At 36.3% G+C, this 20430-nt stretch overlaps 1 protein-coding gene and 1 long non-coding RNA gene across 2 annotated transcripts in view; one reads left to right on the top strand and one right to left on the bottom strand.

Annotated features, from left to right (window-relative positions):
• Nucleotides 1-20430, bottom strand: part of LOC115727596 (disease resistance protein L6-like) — an 82822-nt gene that overhangs the window by 20293 nt on the left and 42099 nt on the right. The window lies entirely within an intron of this gene.
• Nucleotides 10275-20430, top strand: part of LOC125313625 — a 51555-nt gene continuing 41399 nt past the window's right edge. Inside the window, exon 1 of the long non-coding RNA XR_007197276.1 lies at nt 10275-10380. This is a non-coding gene — a long non-coding RNA (uncharacterized LOC125313625). The remainder of the gene's footprint in view (nt 10381-20430) is intronic.

Raw genomic sequence — 20430 nt, 5'->3', positions numbered from 1 at the left:
ATGATTATCCACCAAATTACTTGCAAGCAGCATCCGTGATTGTGCGTGTGCTTGTTGGTTAAGAGTAATAGTGTTGGTATAACAATGGTGGGATATTCACTGTCCAGTATGACTGTTGATGGTTCATAATATAGCTGTTTAACACTTTGGATTCCACAGACAAAGTCTGCAGAATAACTGCTGACAGTTGACATTGACACTATGCACAATACAAATGAATAATGTATCTCGCAATATCATTCCTTGCATGCAATAAGAGCTATACTATTTGATCTTTTGTTAAGGACTAAAGTTGTACTGCCTGATCTCCTGACCTGAGATGTACCTTTTGTCATTGACCAGGACCAGTACATTTTTGTCTTTAGCCTGGATCAATACTATTTTGGTCTCCTACGCGGATAAGGATGTCCAGCAGTATGTCCTTGATGGCCAATCATGCCTCTTTGAAGACCTCCAACTACTAGTGTGAAGGCTGAAGGTCCATTTAAAGAGAAAGAAGGCCAAAGAGCAAGTAGGGGATGTCAAAAGAAGAGAACCAACGAGAAAACTTACTTTATACTTAGAATCTCACATATACTCTTGAGTTCTTTGTGCAAACTAGCATCACTGCTCAATTTTTTTTTTTTTTTGGTGTTTGGCTGTGATCATTGTAATAGCCCTGAGTATTCATGCAAGTGTAAGAGGACTGCTTGAGTCTTGATAGCGTGACCTGTCATGATATAGGAACAACACTTGCCATTTGTAATTTTTAGTGCTAATTATTAGTGGGAGTCCAACCACTGTTAATGCTCTTAGTCTGAAAGTAGATGTAGGTTTACTCAAAAGCCGAACCACTATACATGTGTGTGTGATTTGTTTTCCTATTCTTTGATTTACTTAATAGCATCACTCATACCGATTCATTGCTTGTAACCATATTCACTGGTGATTGTTTATTATTTCACAAATTTTATAAATCACCACTCTACCTATTCAATCCTCCTTCTAGGTTGATTGTTAGCCTCAATAAAAAGTCTATCTTCTTTAAAAAAAAATACATTATATGCTCTTGAGCATCATCGACTAGAAAAAGATAAAGATAAACTATACAAATCCTCTTCAGTTAACAATACGTTTACTTTACTCGAATAATAGAGTGATATCGACAATAATATATTTGATTAAACTTACATTCACTTCATCTAATTCAGTTGAAAAAATCAATAACAAAGAGTTGGCATTTGTAAAATACACTCACTTATTCTAAATCATAAACTAAAATTGATTGGAATAAACTACATTCATATATCTTAATAGGTTAAGTTTACCATCCGTGTAACAAATAACTTACACGCTAGCTTACTATTGGACTATTTTTCACACGGACGGTAGAGCTGTAAGTAATCATATCTTAATTTCCTATACTTTTTTGTAGGGAAAAAGCAATCAAAAACTCCAAACTATGCTAACCGTGATGCATTTATCTCAATTTTTTTTTGGTGATACAAAAAAATGAAAACTATACCCATGTGGCACATTCACCTTAAACTTGTACCAATGTAACCATTTACCCCAACCTTTTTTCTTATGACACTAAAAATCGTAAACTTGTATCCGTGTGACACTTTTACCTCAAAATTTGGAGTAGATATGTCACTTGCCCACAAGTTTGAGGTTTTTGGTGTTGCAGAAGAATAATTTGGTAAATGGGTCACTCAAGTATAAGTTTGGGATTTTTGGTGTCACAAAAAAATTGGAGTAAATGTGTCACAGGTACAAGTTTATGGTTTTTGGTATCATAAGAAAAAGTTTAGGGTAAATGTGTCACCATGGACATAGTTTAGGTTTTTTTTTTTTGTGAATTTTTTCCATAAATTTCTATTGATATTCTATCTTACTTCTTGTTTGGGAAGTTGCTTAGTATAAATATATGAAGTATAAAAAGATCAAATAAGAATCTAACTACTAAAAATCAGAACTTAATATATCTTATTAGGAATTTTCTCTCAATTATAAGATCATTTTATCCAAAAAATTCTATTTAACCGGAAAATCATAAAATGAACCAGTATGCAATTAACAACTAGGGCAATGGGACAAGCCTAATACATATATATTTAGGGATAACCAATTATAATTCATATGTCACTCGAGCAATTTAATTAAAAACTTTTTACCAAACCAATTTATCAAATTTATTCTTTTTCTACTTTTAAAAAGTTCATTCAATTTAACTAATATGATCCAATTAATAAAATTATTGAAGTGATATTTCATATATTAAATGTAACTCTTTGTAGTCATTTTCTCTTATAACGTTTTTGAAATGTGCTCAGTGTAAATGAATAAGAAAATTTGGGCATCAGCTTGCAAAATCAAATTTTTTTTTTGATTATTTAGATTCATGCTTTATCTAAAGTTTTTGAATTACTGTCAATTTTGAAATTAGATTATTTTTTATAAAAAAAAAATCTACCTTACCCAGAGATACTAACAAATTAATCTATTTGATATAAGGTTAATTTAAAACTTGGAAGCTTGAAAATGAAATCTTCAACACCTTTTTCTTGGGGAGTTTTGACGTAGAGGAAAATTGTAAAAAAAATCCTAAACTTATTGTATTTTTGTCAATTCAATCATAAATCTTTTAATTTTGCCGATTCAGTCCTAAATATTTTCACCATTTGCTAATTCAGTCCTTTAGGCTAATTTAGGCTTGAAAAATGCTTAGGTGGATTCCTAGTCAGCATCGGCTGTCTTGTGTTGCTGGTCCAACGCTGACATGGAGGTCGGAAATTAAAAACGATGATGTCCTTATTTTTTTTATAATCTTTTTTTATTTTCCTTATGTTCATTTCTAGGCAAATTGCCCAAATCAGAACACTCAGCTCCACGAACCCTATTTTGCTCACTACAAATCCACTCCTCGACGATGGACGATGTGGACGATGAGCAACGGGCGACAGCCGCCGGATGCTTGACGACGCTCCTCCCCTTCACGGCAACTCTCGTAGGGCGTAGCCCTTGACTCCTCGACGACGGCCAATGACTCTCGACGACGCATTGGGGGGATTTTCACAAGCAGCTTGTAGGTACATCGACTACAATAATGACTTGGCAGAGAGGACGAGCCACGGTTGCACGCTTCGTCGAGACCGATTCACCCACACCCGGTCCCTAGTGAGTTTGTCATTTGGCCTTAGGGCAATCTATTTTGCTCTGGCTTTGCTTCTGTGGTTCTTTGATCCAAAAGAAATTATCAGATGTCTATTTAAAAATAAAAGGGTTTGCTCTCTGTTTCTCATCCTTCCGCTTCTCTGGTTGTTACATGTGAAATGTGTATTATTGCGACTTCCATTTGAGATTTTTGGTATCAACTTGGCCGATGGCGATTGTAAAGCAACCGTTGCATGATGGAGAATTCAAATGATTTCATTTGTTAACTTTACTGAAGCTTTATTTTGTAAGTGTTTGTTGACTTCATTTTCGAGAAGTGAGCATGTGCAGAGGGTTAGGATTGGATATCTAATGGAAAAGATATAACTAGTATCCTTGCTAGTTGATTCCAGAAGCTGCTGGCGCGCATATCCTTAGAAGGCCATGAGAATCGTACGCATTTTCCATGTCTTATGTGCCCCTGGAATAAGATTCAAGACCTATTCTCAATTTGCCTGATACTTGGTGTTTGACACCTGAATTTTGTTTTTTTATTTTATTTTATCATAAATTGCATAAAAAATTAGAGATTAACCTTAGTCTCTAATAAAAACATATAGTTTTTACATAAGATAGTTTAATTTTAGCATTCTTCGCATTATATTTGCATACTATTCGGACCGGCGGTGGATGGAGTTAATTCAAGATTTTGAACTTAATTGAATTATTTGAATTGAGCTTGTGCTGAAATTTTTAAGAAATATGGGCTGACTTGAACTTAATTAAGTGTGGTTAAGTCCTTCGGGACTTAATTGAAAAAAGGTCTTGCAATTCAGGGTCTATTTCATAAAGAGTCAAAAGTTAAAGTCTCTAACTTGACCTAATTTTCCCTATATAAGAATGCTCATGCTTCACAAACGAAGGGGGCCACAAACAAAAATTCAGAAGACGCAGCACAATACATCGAGAAAGAAGAATTGGCGGCAGGAAAAGAGAAATCGTGAAAAAAAAAAAAAATTAGGGGGAAGAAGGAGTTCTCGTTCGAGACTCCCTCTGGGTCATCCTTGCCCATTGTCAATTCACTCACCATCGAGCCCCCGTCCCGTGACTTCGCAGTCACATCCCTGTGGATTTGGTTCGAGCGAGTACAAGGTTGTCTGCCACAAGACTCATCACTTTCATAATTATTTAACTTCTCTTGCTGCGGGAAGAAAGAAAGAGGAGTCACCGTTTGGAGCCAAAGATGCGAGAAGGGCGGTGAACTTTTGTTGCCTTCTGGTCCTCATCCCTAATTGACAAAATAAGGCAGCAAAGAAGCTTTGGTCTTGGTGATCGCCAAATGCGGGCAAAAGAAAAACTAAAAAGGCACATCGTGTAACCCCGTATCACCGGAGCTTGCCATAGTTCATCGCGACCATCCTCGGATCCGAGAGGCTCTTACCATCGTTGCTCAAACTGGACGTGCGCCTGTGAAGTCCTCACCATCAGGAAGCCGGATCTAGAAGCCACGAAGGCCAGCCAATGACCCCTTTCGGCGCACAGCCGCACGATCGACGATAAGCAGCAGCTGGAGTGATTCTAGTACCTTGGCGTAATCCAGCAAGTTCGGTGGCGACCCATTCTTTAAAATCTAGCTTCATCGGTGATACTTTAGTTTGGCGAGAATTCTTGACGAGGCTCCAACACGTTTTTGGCTACACTATTTTGGATTTTCCATTGCGGGTTATCTTAGTGCCTTTTGACTCGTAAATTATAATGATTTTCTTGTTTCTACAGGCATTATCCAAAGCAAGTCAAGACAAGATTTTCTGAAGGCTCATCATGGCTTAGTGGTTCTTTCACGTTACTAATCCAATCTCGGTCCACCAAATATGAGTTAAGAAATGAGTTTATAGCCCATTTTGACAAGTCTAATTACACAGGTGATTTGAACTGAAACACAAAGAGAAGCGGACTAAGACAACAACTTGTTACCTACGCAAAAGTGCATGACATGAGTGAGCAGTAGAGTCTATAGCCTTCCATGCATTTTCATCACCAAGAAATCTTCCCCAGGATTCCTTGAACTTATGTAAGACAAACAAAGCTGTCAAACAGGATATACTAATGAGAAGTAGGTAATAATTTTTAAGGAAAATTGCAAACAGGAAATACCAATGAAAAGTAAGCAACATGTTTCACTAAAGAAAAAATGATTGCTAACCTGCTTGACATGTCTTTGTTAGGAAATATGTATCATCTCGATATCTCTGACTAATCTTCAATATACATAGTTGCATGAAAGGAATCATGATACCGATAGTCACCTTCCAGATGATTGTAATATTGTTTGGAGTGACTTGCATCCAGAAAATCTAATTGTCCAATCAAATGGCTTTTACTCAGTTTCCCGCATTTTTTCTGCAACCATACCCTGCCGATCAAGTTAGACCCGATGTCCAACTCTTTCAGGGTCTCGAGGCAACATGAGTCTGGTAACCTTTAAAGATATTCAGCTTTTCTGAAAAAAATGCAACCGACCGAGACCTTGAATGTTGACCAAGTTTTTGCAATTTCTCGCGTTTAATATCTTCAGAAACTTTAGTTTTGAAAGATCCAGCCTCTTCAGGAAGTGCACCCAAAGATATCCAAGTCTTCCAAGAACCCCAAACTATTAAGCCCCTCCATATCTGAGAGGCAGTCTTTTAATGTATTCAGTCATATGCCCGTTTCCTAAAGGCCGAAAACGGTTTGACCAACTCAACTGAAGTGCCTCCCTGGATAGTCAAGCTTTCCAAGCAATCCAATCTGTCAAGACCTCCAATTTCAAGTATATTTTTGCAATTCAAAGCGTATAATACCCTCAGATGATTCAATTGTGAAAGGTCCAATTTTCCCAAAGATTTGCAGCGAATGATGTCTAACCTTTTCAATGATATTTTGAAACCTTTAACTGCCTTCAGTGGGGTTAAGAACTCCAAAGCTTCACATCCCAAAATTTCAAGCTCTAATAGAGTCGAGGGAAGCTCAGGGATGCATCTGAGAGAATTGCAGCCATGAAGTCGTAGTTGCTTCAGATGGATCAAGTGAGAAAACGAAGGCAAGTCAACGCTCTTACAGGTGACACTGACAACTGTTAAGTTGGAAGGAAGCTTCGGCAGCTTTTGAAGCTCCTCACAACCACGCAAATCAAGGCGTTGGAGAGAAGAAAGATTAAGGATGCTTGAAATTACCTCACTCAGTTTTTTGCACCATGAAGCATCTAACTCCCGGAGCTTTCTCAACCTTCCAATAGCATTTGGTAGCTTTTCTATACAAGTCCCACTAATTTTCAGAATACCCAAATTCTGCAAATTTCCTATGGATTCAGGTAATTCCGTAACTCTTGTTTCGGTTAGCACCAGTTCAGTCAACGATTCCAACTTAACAATTGACTCGCGGTTCAGGCTCTCAATCGGCAGCAGTTTTGTAATGACAAGCGCCGCAACTTCATGAGGGACCAGATGCTGTCTGGAAGAGGCTTGAGACAGTCTGATAAGACAACGTTCGACAAATTCACCAGATGGCATATTTCGTTTGGAAGCTGAACTAATTCACATTCCTTCGCGCTGAGCATCTCCAGCTTCTTCAAGGAACCAATTGTTGAAGGAATTTCTCGTATTTGAGTTTGATCTAGAAGAAGTTCCTTCAGTCCTTTTAAACGTCCCACTTCCACCGGCAGCTCCTTGAGGCACAAACATCCACTCAAGTCAAGGGAAACAAGGTTCTCCAAGCCTCCAATAGCAGGGTCAATTGTCTTCAGCTCGTCACAATCTCTGAGGATCAGAATCTCTAAACTTTTAAAACCTGAGAGAAAGAAAGTGCTTTCTAAAGAATGGCAACCCGTGAGGTTGAGCACTTTTAGTTTCTCTGCCATCTGCAAGAAAAAAACTGTCATGGTGTTAGCTAGAAGTGATTATTATTCAAAAGGAAGGGGAAAATAATGCTTTTCCATCCTACCATGATTGAACTCCATCCTTGCCAGTTATCTAAAACCATGCTTCTCGACAAATCAAGTACGGCTAATGCCTTTAAACCTGCCTCCAAACCTGCCTCCAGAGTTTCAGGACATCCCCCCCATTGAAGCCATCTTAATTCGGAAAAATCTCCCATAAAATTTGCACCACTCATGTGAAGGAACCGTAAGCTCAGCAGATTTTTAAATTGTTCATTTGTGTAAATCTGACTTCCTTGATCAGTTTTATCATGGGAACAGTCTAAGACAACAGTTTCCTTTGAGTTGCCTTTGTGAAGAGAAAGCGCCCAAATATTCTCAGTTCCCTACAAATAAAACACTGGAAATCATAAAGATTGTATCTAAACAACCAAGTGAATTATGACTTTGCTCTCATGCTGCCAGAAAAAGAGTGCATACATTACTTTTATGACAAATAAACGTGGCATATTCTTCTTTATATTAACATACATGTGCTAATATAAATGCACTTGCCATCCATGGAAATCTAAGTTTATATGGACAAGGCACGGTAAGAAAAGCTTTAATCTTAATTTCTGAATGTTAAGAGGTATTAACTTTAAAGCTTAAGAAAATTTATAAATACGAAAAGAACGAAATTAAAACCAAACGTACAAATGTGGAATCCACCTAGGGCGATTTCAACTATTAGGTAAAATGGAGAAGATTTAGTCCGGTAGGACGTGGAAATAGCTCCATCCAAGATATTATGAAATAAATCAATTTGAAGTATTTTAAGCCTAGAATAAAATGGCCAGTGTTTAATACCGATGTCGGTCATTTTACTACAGAACAAAGAGTATTTATTTCTCTTTCCGTTGAGGACACATGCGGGAGACAAAAGTTCTATTGGAAAGTATATAAAAGTACTAGCATTTTAATCACAGAGGATACAACCCAAGACTCACAAACTATAAGTAAGAGAAATTAATTAAGGCTGAAAGCACACTTTTTCATTATGGCTTACCTGGGTCAGGTATTTTCTTGCTTTTTTTCCCCCTTCCCCTAAATCGCCCTATGTTGTCGTTTAGTTATATTCCCCATGTCCCACGGTACTCAACTCAAATGAAGTGGAATTGCCTTGCTAACATAGGGCATGGGGTGGATTGCTGGACTATGGACCTGCACTGGACTGCTTATTAGCTCTGCCTGCTCCGCTAGGTCAGCTTGCTAATTTATTCTTCAGAATTTTTAAATATTTAGATAATTTGACATATATAAAGTGGCTCCTACCATTTTATAAGCCTATTGATTACAAGTATTTAGCAATTACCTACTAATTTTATCATCTTATGTCACATACTTATGTTTGTTTGATTTTGATGATTCTGTATCTTAGATGAATAAGTAAAGCCAAGACATGGGATAGAGAGAGATTTAATAATTAAAGTAAGATAAAAGAAAAATTGATAGAGAAAATACTTGTATGCTCCAAGTCTAATTTATTTTATTATGAATCAACTAATGGATTATAACTTACAAAGTGATATAAAATTGCATAAAACTATTTTCCCATGAGCTATTTTAGTGAAAGTAAGTGGCATTTTAAGACCCGAACTTTTTCTTACTTTATCTCCGATGAATTTCTTAACTTTCCCACCATTCAAAAATATAGGACTTCTTATTCTACTTAATTCATGTCTGTGATTTAAGCATTTTCGAAAACACAAATATCACGTATATTTGCAAGGACTTTTAAACTCAAATTCTTGTCACTGACAAATAGACTATTTAATTACTTGAAAAAGCTAGCAACAATGTTGTGTGTCAGGCCGAGCAGTGCCCCGCGAGGGATGGGGAATGCTCGCTCCTCACTAGGCACAAGCAAATGATGGGGCAAGGCTCCACCTCATGGGGCAAGGATGGACAACTCTGGCTCGGCCCTGTGCCCATCCCCACTGTTAATGGCCATGAGGGATCAGAATCCTTTCCATTACCAGACTGAGTTTAAAGGTTGAAATTTGATAGAAACTGCAACACTTACTAATTAGAACAAACAGCAGTCTGATTCCTAATCACTTCAATGGTATTGATATAAGAACAACAATAAAATGGAAGAACTTTTAAACTCGAACCAACATTATTCAGAGGAATTAACATCTTTACAACAAGAAATAATGGAATAGGGGAGGAAAAGAAAGATGTGTTGTTACCTTATTTCTCTCTAGCATTTTAAAGGATTCCTCATAGTCCCAGAATCTACCGCCTTCAGGTTCTTTGCAATATCCTTCACAAACAATACTTCTACCAAGATCTCTCAATTCATCGTGCATTCTAAGCTCATGATTATCTCCAATTTTTATCAAAGATATATGTATCAGTTCTTCAATTCCCAGCACCAGATTAAAGTCACTGGCGTCCCACATGCAGGATGCAACTCTAGAATCCCTCCCGACTAAAAAACAAGCTATATCCAGAAATATTTTCTTTTGTTCAGACTCCAATGCAAGATAAACTATCCTCAAGATCTCTTTCCAGCCACTTTGACCGATTTTGGAACTGTGCAACAGTTGCAACGTTCTTAATTAGTATATTTTCCCATGATTCTTGACTCTTTCCACACAAATATGAACCTACAACCTCGAGAGTTAAAGGAAACCTCCGAATAGTAGATACCACATCATGAGATAGAGTCGAAAATTCACTAGGGGGAGGAACCCCTCGAAATGCATGTCTAGCAAAGAGTTCCTTAGCATCATGTTCATCCATTTCTTCATGCTCGTGCATGTGGTCCACTTTAGCCCGGTCAAGAACACTCTTATCTCTTGTGGTAACAATGATTCTACTTCCTGGAGCAAACCGGTTTCGCTCTCCAGCTAAAGCCTCTAATTGTTCACTAGCATTCACATCATCAAGAAGAATGAGGACTTTCTTTCTTTTAAACTTGGATGAGATGATGGTAGTTAGTTGGTCCTTATCATACACTTTTTTTTTGCCTTTCGATATATCCGAGATTAACTGACTCTGCAAATATTCAATACCGTTGCATTTACATGACTCTCTAATGTTGGGGATGAAGCTACAATGATCAAACCGTTCAGAGAGCTTGTTGTAGATGACTTTAGCAAGAGTTGTCTTACCAACGCCACCCTCTCCATGGATTCCAACATATAGGGTAGAACAACGACTATCTACAAATTCCAAAATCTTTTCCATGGGACTTTTAATTCCGGCTGAATTCTCAGTAATAACCGGCTCAAGCGCTCTCTTCAACTCTATCAAAACTTTTCGGACTACCAATTTGACCAATTGTCCTTCACCCCTGTCAAACAAAACAAGATTTCAAATACATGGCAACACTAGTTTAATAAGATATCTGAGAGAGCACAAAAGCAAGTAAACAAGTTAATTATTGTTTCTGCCGCCTCCAAATCTTACCTCATCCGTTAAGATAAAAGTGGGTATAGCAACCGCAGGGTTGCTCCACATGACAAACCTTGTTACATCTCTTAATCGTAAGTCTAAGAAACTTGTGGCTAATGAATCTTGAATATTGCTTATTTAATGGATTGGAATCAAATTTTGAACTTTTTGGCCTGTTAAAAGAGATACTATGAGCAGCAACAGAAAGTAATTTACCGGTTAAAATAAAAATTATCACAGAAACACAGGGACAAAGGCAGAGGTACAAACCTCGAACGTTTATCCTCACCCCCACCTTATTCTACAAGCAATATCTCGCTAAAAAAAGAAACTTTATAGGGTTTTGGTGAAAAAGATGGAGTACCCATTAGCGAATCTCTTTGATTCCCATCCTTTCAAGGAACTGACATCTGTGAGTGCTCGCTCCCATTCCCCCACGACCTTCCGGCGAAAACCATCTATTGGACATCGCGTGTGCGGGTTCCATTCCGTAGAATATGGGCAAGACTATATGGCCTGAGCCATCATTCTTGCACTCCATTATCTGAACCAGTTCATCGAGGCAGCATCCGCTGGAAACGTAGCCCGGACACAGAATCGGGATCAAAATCTTGCTGTTCTTGATGGCTTGGAAACGATTCCGACCGATCTTCTTGCCTCGGCGGAGCCCATCGCCTCTGAATACACAGATTTGGGCATTGACCAGGCCTTTGTAGAGGCTGTCGGCGAAGTTCTTCGGAGCACCTTCGCCGCTAAAACTCAAAAACACGTCAAATTTCTCTTCTTGCGGATGCTTGTACGCGACCACAAATAGAGGACCGATGCGGCGATCACAAATAGAAGGACCGGTGCGGCGAGCACCGCGAAAGAAAGCATCTTTTCCTTTGCCCCAATTTCTCCTGCAAGTTTGACTCCGAAAGGAAATCGAAACGCCATTTTGTAGGCCAAGAAGAGGAAATTATACATGTGTGTGTCTTTTTCTCCTATTTTCATATCGCGCGCAGAGCCACGAGCAGTCAATGGCTTGACGTGGCATTTCACCGTCGGTAATAAACTAACATCAACAAGGTTATGAAAAAAAAAAAAAATCTCCAAAACGACGCGGTTCTTTAATATAAAAATGAGAAAAATTAGGAATGATTAACGGTCATTTTTAAAAAAGGGAAAAAAAATATTTTATTTAAAAATTAAATTAAAATTTTTTTTTTTTAAAAAAAAAAATGATTAAAATTTTGTTTTTTTTTTAAAAAATGGGGGTTTTTTTTTTTTAAAAAAAAATTTTTGGGAGATTTTAAATAAAAAATAGGGTTTTCCTTTTTGGTAAATGAATTGAACATAGAGTTGGGGCCTTTTTAGACCAAAAAAAAAAAAAAGGTTCATGGCAGAATTAGTCCTTGACCTAAAGTTTGGGATTTCTTCAGGGATTAGGTCCAGTGACAATAATCATGAAATTTAAAAAATTAAGAAAAAGTATCATGCAAAAGCACATATGTATCATTTATAAGTTGACCTTACGAACTACAAATCAATTACTTTGTTGTGTTTTAAGCAATCACTGATATTTAGTTATGTAAAAATATCTCGAATCATGTATGTCACTAACATTTTGCTTTAGATGGAACCAAGGTAATTTTACGTTTTATGCCATAGTATCGACTCATATTAAGAATTATAAATGATTTCTCTATCACATGATACATTGCGTATGATATAATCAATTCTACAGTAAAGATTTTCTTATTATTTTCTCTTCCTGATATGTTGTTTCGAAGTAACATCATTTTACATGCTGTGACAAGTCATATTTCGAAAAGAAAAAAAAATCAGTTTCTCTATATATTATTATATTGGTACATTTACATTTTTTTTACTATTTAGATTTTTTTTAGGACGTAATCTAATATGGCATGCCTAATGGAGTTAATTTTACTTAACTACATAATCGCAAAAATCTTGTCATTCTCAAGGAATTAATTCTACTACTTATTAATGCTAAACATTTTTAATATGAAATGGTTAAATATACGGACCCAAGCATGGCTACTCAAATCTAATATAATATGGACGAAACCGCGTTCAATGTGCCAACTAAACGTGGCCGGTTCCGTGGAACGGCCGGTTCCAGTTCCTAAAAAAGTTGGAACCGCTGGTTTCGGGCCGGTTCCGATTCCGATTCGAAACTGCCGGTTTCTAGACCCATTGGCTATTTTTTTTCGGGCATGCTCACTTTTTTTTTTATTAAAAAAAAAAGTTCGAAACCGTGGGCCCGGTCAACGGGCCGGTTTCGGGCCCTGGTTCATTTTAGCCATGTCTAGTGCCAACCCATTATAAATTAAGTGGACTAACGTTAGACTAAGAAGCAGCAAGCACGTGCTGGCCCACCACCGCGGGAAATCCGCAAATCTAAATAAAAGAATGACTGGGAGATGGCCAAGTAAAATTAAAAGATGAAATAGTTAAATTTGCGGTTCACGGTATAAATTAAACTGACTTAATGTTGGAGTAAGAAGCAGTAAGCACATGCTAGCCCAGTCCTACCACCGCGTTCGATGTGCCAAAGTGAAATTACACTCATCACCTTTTCTGTGAATGAAACATATGGTGCCACTGTCAACTTCCTTAGGACAAAGGGTGAAGATGGACAATTCACCACCAACGCACTTAAGCTCTCTTCCAATGAAAACAATAAAATGAAATAAACAAAGACTCACAAACCTCTCTTTTCGTGCACTGTACGAGAGGGCCGATGACTTCGTCGGATTCCTTTGGAATCTTATCCCAAAAGGTTCGGTACAATCTGATGAACCTGTCCAAATGCACATGACGACGCTGCTAATGCATCCGACATATAGACGTGTATTTGACGTTTGAATAAATAGCAGGAAGCACGTGCTGGCCCCACCACCGGTGACCTTTGCAGATGGCCAAGTGAATTTACGCCCATCACCTTCTGCTTTGAAGCAGAAAATCTGCTGCCGACCTCCTCGCACAGAGGGTGAAGATGGACAACTTTCTGGACAGAGGGCAGGTGAAATGCAAATGAAATGTGATCCGACGAAATGCAATTCAACTTTCATTTAACCAAAAGACAGTTACAAAAAGCAGACCGTCATTGGGTTGTAAAAATCGCTTTTTATATTGCCGGGTCACTGTCATGGGCCAGTGAATGAATTGGGCATATTAATACATCTTCGATTAGAATAGTATCCTGAGATTAGTGTTTATTGATTGATGACTAGTCATTTACTGACTGACAGCTGTAACCACCAATGACCTTTTCATAACACCGATTATAGCCTTGTCCTTTTTCAAAATAAATTACTGATCGTTACCGTCTATGTAAACTTCTTCTAGGGTCAAATTGGAAAGATAGAATTGCTTATAAAATTGAACTAAAACACAAAAAAATTGATATGTAGCAAAATGAGATAAATGAAAAGAGATTAAAGTGAGAGATATATTGATGTTGAGAGATTTTCATTTCTGAAAAAGAATAAACGGATTTTTACTTCAGAAGTTACATTACCAAACATATTCTGTTCTAGAAGTACTTATGAAGCAGAAATTTATTTTTAAAAGTATTATCATCCGCGCCCTTACGTGGCATGATCGGGCAGAGACAAACAATTTTCTCCAACTTTTTTAGTTTTTCTAAACTTTTTTTTCTTTTCTTTCCTTTGTTTTTTTTTTTTTCCTTATTTCCTTAGCTGGTCCCCTGCCTCGGTGGCCATCGGCCATCCGCGAGGGTGTCGCTAGGTCCTTTTAACTTGGGCAATTTTCACGTTATTTCCTGTACTGTCCGACAGGAGGGACGCCTTTTGTCAGATTCCTTGGAAAGCCTATCAAAGTGAATTTACAATGATGACCTTTTACTTTGACGTGCTGGCCCGCCACCGATGACCTTTTTGCAGATGGCCAAGTGAATTTACACGGATGACCTTTTGCTGTGATGCAGAAAAATCACGGCTTACATGGTAATCATTCCAGTTCCCCAAAATAAAAAGAGATGAGAGTCCTATTTGACAACGTAAATGATTCTAATTCTGATTTTGTTTTCAAAAATAATTTTGGAGTAAAAATAAGAATAAAAAAAATTCGTTATGAAAAAAAGAATCACTTTTGATAATCACAAAATAGAATGAAGTCTCACATCTCTAACTTTTCCTTTTCAGCTCTCTCAATTTTTTTTCGACCTAAAACAGAACGAGTTCTCATTTTAAAAAATATATATATAAGATAATAAAATATTACATAAAAAATAAAAATTGAAAAATTTTGGAAAAATTCTAAAAAAATAAGAATTTTTTTAGAAAATTCCTAAAAATAGAAAAAGCTTAGATTAGGCTAGTTTGACCTCATTTTCATAAATTTGGGCCTAGATTTCCTAGATTTTATAGATTTTTTTCTTTTTCAGAATAATCATAAATACATTTGCAATTAAAATCTAATCACATTTCTCTAAGTCATTAGGGCTTCATTACGGTTTTACGATATGATTTATTAATTTCATGATTCCTTGATTGCATACTTGATTTTATTGGTTGTGATTGGCCTAAGTTTATGTACTTTAGACTTAGCCTATTTTTAAAATTTTTGAAAAAAAGACAAAAGAAACCATCGTGAACACTTAGCAAACTCTTGTTCTTAAGTTTTCAATGAATTAAGATTGAGATTTGATTTTCTACAATAAAAAACGCACATAATGCAGGGCAGTGCAGTGCATTTTCCTTATAGAAACAAAGGTATTGCTCGTGTCGATTGTCTGCTCGCTCAAAAGAGTTCAATGAAACCCCATAATAAATGGCGAAAATGACTCGTGATGATTCTTGATATTTATTTTTATATTTCAATATGCAATATGTAATATAAAAGAATCAATATGAATTAATCTTGGATTAATTCGAAATGTAGAATGAAATTTCACAAAGTAACTACATAAGTATTTGACTTAAATGAAAAAAATTGAGAAGAGCAATTGTTCTCGAGAACAAAAATTTTGTGCAGTTATCAAACGCATTTCTGTTTTAGGAATAAAAATTTTAGTACTAAACACGTTCTGATTCTCTAAAACTCATCTAGAGAACAAAATCAGAAAAAGTCATTTTAATCAAAATCACTTTTTGGGATTAGAATGGTTGCTTCAGATACCAACTTCCTTGCAGAGAGGGTGAAAATGGACAATTTGAATACGTCCCCTTGCTGGTCCACCAGCTCACTTTCTGGAAGAGGGTAGGTGAAATGCAAATGAAATGTGATCCGATGAAATGCAATTCAACTATCATTTTACCAAAAGAAAGTTACCAAAAGCAAAGCGTCATTGGGTTGCAAAAATCGCTTTTTATGTTGCCGAGTGACTATAAGGGAGCCAGTGAATGACTTCTTTGATTAAAATAGTATCGTGAGTGTTTATTGATTGACCAGTCATTTACCGACTGACTGACAGTGGTAACCACCACCAACCTTTTCATAATACCGATTATAACCTTCTCATTTTCCGAAATAAATTACTGATCATCACCATCCATGTAAACTTCTTCTAGGGTCAAATTGGAAAGATAGAATTACTTATGAAATTGAACTAAAATTTGAAGAGGATATGTAGCAAAATGAAATAAATTCTCAAAAGATCAAAACGATAGATCTTGTTCTAATGTAACCCAGTTACTATCCTATTTCCTACTTATCAAACTGTTTGCCAATGGTAAATAAGTCCATCTCTTTAAGAAGGCAATATAAGTTTGATGTTCTTGACACCTAAATTTTAATTAAAACCTTTAGAAATTTATTGCAAAGAAAAAGAGATCTTCCGTTACCTTTCTCTTCTAGTTTCACTTTCTAATCTTCAAGTGAAAACAAAGATTCCATTCTTGTGTTGCCAAACTTAAAAAAATTCTAATCTTTCAAAGAGTTACAAGGTGATTTGGTGGACTTTATTCTCTTCTTAAACCAATTTGTTGAAAGATTGAAGGTCTTTAATTTTCATCCTTGTTTATCTTGCTTTGACGTGGTTAAGGCTTTTGGCTATCCAATTTTTGTTCAAGGTAAGTGAAAACTCTAGGGGTCAAGTTCGATTGTACTTAGTGCTAACACTATCACCTAGAGAGGGTGAATATGTGAATATAATCAAATTTTGTAATATAATGCGAAAATAAAAACTTCAAGTTTGATAGGAGCGAATGTAGTAACCAAAGCTGTGCAGTGCTTCCGCCAAACAGTAAATAGAGGTGAATAGAGAATAAAAGACAATGCATAGCGGTTTATAGTGGTTCGGCTTTTGGTAAAGCCTAAGTCCACTCTCCCACACTAACGGACTGTTGGCTGGATTTCACTAAATAATCAAAATGAGAGATTATAGAAAGATGTGATAATTTAATCACAAGCGCTTCAATAGAAGCGAATGTTGCATTTACCAAGACTATCTCACTCTACACACTTAGACTCTATATTACACATCTCACAAGATCTCGAGTAAACGCTCAAGTGGACAACATATATGAAGGTCTCTTGAAATAATGATGTTGATCTCTTGATCTCTCTTGTATTGCTCTTCGAACCTTGTGCTTTTTATATACTCATGGTCTCCAAGCTCTTCGCTGGATAGAACCACTCCAAGGATCAATCACCAAAACTAGCTGTTGGTTGATTATTGAATAAAGATTACGTAACCGTTGAGGTACAAAGAATCAGAAATTAGGAGGACCTATTCGCCCATACAATCAAATCCTAGAATCATCAAATCAAGCTTCTAATAAAGAAAATTATCTACGGGGTGATTGTGAATCAATGAAGAGTCCTCAAATGGAAAGCCACGAGAATATCTTTGTGATTGTTGGACAATTAATTTAACTTAGGAACAAATTATTAAATCATATTATTGACCATTAGTGAGAGAAATTTTCCCGATAAACAATTAAGAATAAGATTGTATAAACAATGAAGTATCTCGTATAGCTCTACCTCTATCCATGAATCATGCTTTTATCAGAATACAAGCATTAAACATATTAAGTACAAAAGGCATAGAGATATATTTATAAAATATCCTCAAAATATGTATCAAAATTTTTTTACCAAAGTATGGTAGATTTGTTTCCTTCAAATCAAATATAATTTCTCAACAATCCCCTCTTGACTTAGTTGGTTGATATTTATTAATTTTAGTGTTAGTTGAATTCGATGGTAAATGTGAGCAAGTCTCAGTAGTGGTGTGTTCAGATATTGTGATGATTTGACTTGTATTGATGAGTTCTTACATGTTTAAGATGTGTCGGATTGATTTCCTTTAGAAGTGGTAGCATGTTGTATGTGAAAATGACAAAATAGGGCTTGAAGTTATTTTTCTAATTTTGACACTTACTAGGTACACTCATTTGCCGCCCCATAGCTGCTTATATTCACCTTATAATCACCAACCACTGCTTATATCCATTTGTACGATGTAATCACTTACTACTTATATCATCATGTTGAGAATAGTCACTTATTATTCATATTCACTTGCTAAGTATAACTACTTACTGCTCATATCCACTTGCAGAGTGAAACCACATATTGCTCGTATTCACGTGCTGAGTATAACCACATATTGCTCATATCCACTTGTCGAGTATAACCTTTTACTGCTCATATCCACTTGCTAAGTATAACCACATACTGCTCATATCCACTTGCTGAGTATATCCGCTTGCCCATAATGCCCACTTGTCGAATATGACCATTTACTTTTTTATGACCCCGGTTGCTTGACTAAAGCCTTTTATTGCATCAATGAAAGCATGGCAAGAAAAGGAGGGTATATGTGATGAAGTGCATGTAATTGATAGTTTATCATTGAGTGCATAACAAATGACAAATTTTTGAGATGTACATGGCGATTGTTATGAAACGAATGTGAATGATGCCATGTGAGGAAAACATTTTCCGTAGTCAATTCCCTTGTATAAGAATGTGTGAAAAAGTCTAGAGTTAGCCGGATATTCTACCGTCAAGAGACGAGTCTCTACAAGGTTGAAGGGACATGAAAGTCCTATAATTTACACACAATATGAGTTGGCTTGTGTAGCTTGAGTTGGCTTGTGTAAGTCCGTGTTGTCCATCAATATACAGTTTTGCATCGATGCATTTATCCTCGCTAATGTAGAGGACGCCTATGATTATTGGGCTGTGTGGCGTGGTACAGAGTTATTTATGATGCCGTCCCCCATGAATTGGTGAGCGACGATACCTCGTGTGTCGAGATGGATACTAGCTAATGACAAGTATGAACTCAACTATTTATATCAATGAACTTCTTGACCAGTATGAAGTCACAAATGTGTGTATTGGTGAGCTTCATGACAAGTATGAACTCACCTATGTATTTCAGCGAGCTTCATGACCAATGTGGAATACATATTTCTTATGTGTAGTGGTGAGTCACTATGTGATATATGTGCATAGTGAAATAATATGTCATCCACTTGCATTTGAAATAAATAATCTTACACAATGTTGTTAATGGTTTCCATTGGCATGTCCCATTAGGAAAGACTAGTGCATTTATTCATTCAATTTTCTTCTTATAGTTATTTTGTACTTATCTTGAACTCTCGTTATTTGTTGATACTAGATTGAATGATAAAATGATCTCCTACCTTACACTTAGAGACTCCATTTAGTGGGCTTCGACTCACCTTTTACTTTCATATTTATAGGATGGTCCCATCGGACATGACAAGGGTATGGGATGAAATGATGATGGAGGCCATCAACCCTTGAGTTGGATGGTGGCTTGGTTAATGTTTAGGCTCGCTTTTGGTTTAATATGGGTATAGTGGTGCTTTTATAATGTATTGTATTTGTTTCAAACTGTATAAAAATGGTAAATAGAGTTGTTAATATAAAGAAACGTACGTATGTTACTTAAACTCATGTGATTTCTTGTTTGGAACGTTGCGAAAATTTTGTTACGTTTCCACATGCGATTACTAATTAAAAGATGTAATTAAAGGGCATGCGTTGTGCGTGACGTTCTAGGACATCATACAAGAGGCCATGAAGTATGTGCCCAAAATAAAGCCAGATCAAAACACTCACAAAGATTGGTGACACTATTTTAGGTAGTGAATAAATTGTTAAATGACTTCTAAATGGAAATTCAACTCGCGACCGGTAGAGCTCCACAGAGCTGGTATAAGAAATAAGTACCTCATCGAAAAGGAATAAGCGCCACCCATGCAGTCCACAAAGTTCCTTGAAGTCGCCTCGATGGTAAATCACATTCTCCTAGGACCAAATAGTAAGAAGAAAATGCAAAAAATTACACCATATATACCAAATTTTATGTACCAAATGCGACCCGTTTCCCAAAGTGTAATTGAGTTTAAGCCTTTTAATTGGTTTTAAAAAAGGCAATTAGAACCTAAACTTTTATTGAAAATTGCAACTAACATATGCCACTTAAGTAATATCGAATGACATAGGCAATTTCAAGTATTAAAAATTCATCAATAGGACTTAATTGCACATTTTGGAAAAAAAATTAAGACTTAATTAAACCAGTCAAAATATTTAAAACTTAATTGCATTCTATTACAAAGGTTTAGAACTTTGATACATTTTTCTCTGTATAATGAATAAGATTACACACCTGTTAAAGTAAAAAAAAAAAAAAACCACTGCACAGTTACATTACCAAGTTAGAAAAAATATTATTTGAGCTCATTATCATATGCTTCTTTCAAATGAAACAAAGATAGTATGTGCTGTTTTGATAATTTTCTTTTGGGATAAGTTGTTAAAGCCCGCAAGGGGGGGATTTATAAGTAACATAAAATTTCATCTTCATCTTGAATTCACAGCACAGATTTAGGGGCTGCGCCCTTGAGATCTCCCAAAATGGGAGAAATTCATATGCTCTATATCACTACTGCTTAATTAATTAAATTAATCAACGACTA

Source organism: Rhodamnia argentea, chromosome 1, assembly GCF_020921035.1.
Source record: "Rhodamnia argentea isolate NSW1041297 chromosome 1, ASM2092103v1, whole genome shotgun sequence".
Classification (NCBI taxonomy): Eukaryota; Viridiplantae; Streptophyta; class Magnoliopsida; order Myrtales; family Myrtaceae; genus Rhodamnia; species Rhodamnia argentea.
This window is presented reverse-complemented; position numbering and strand designations above follow the sequence as displayed.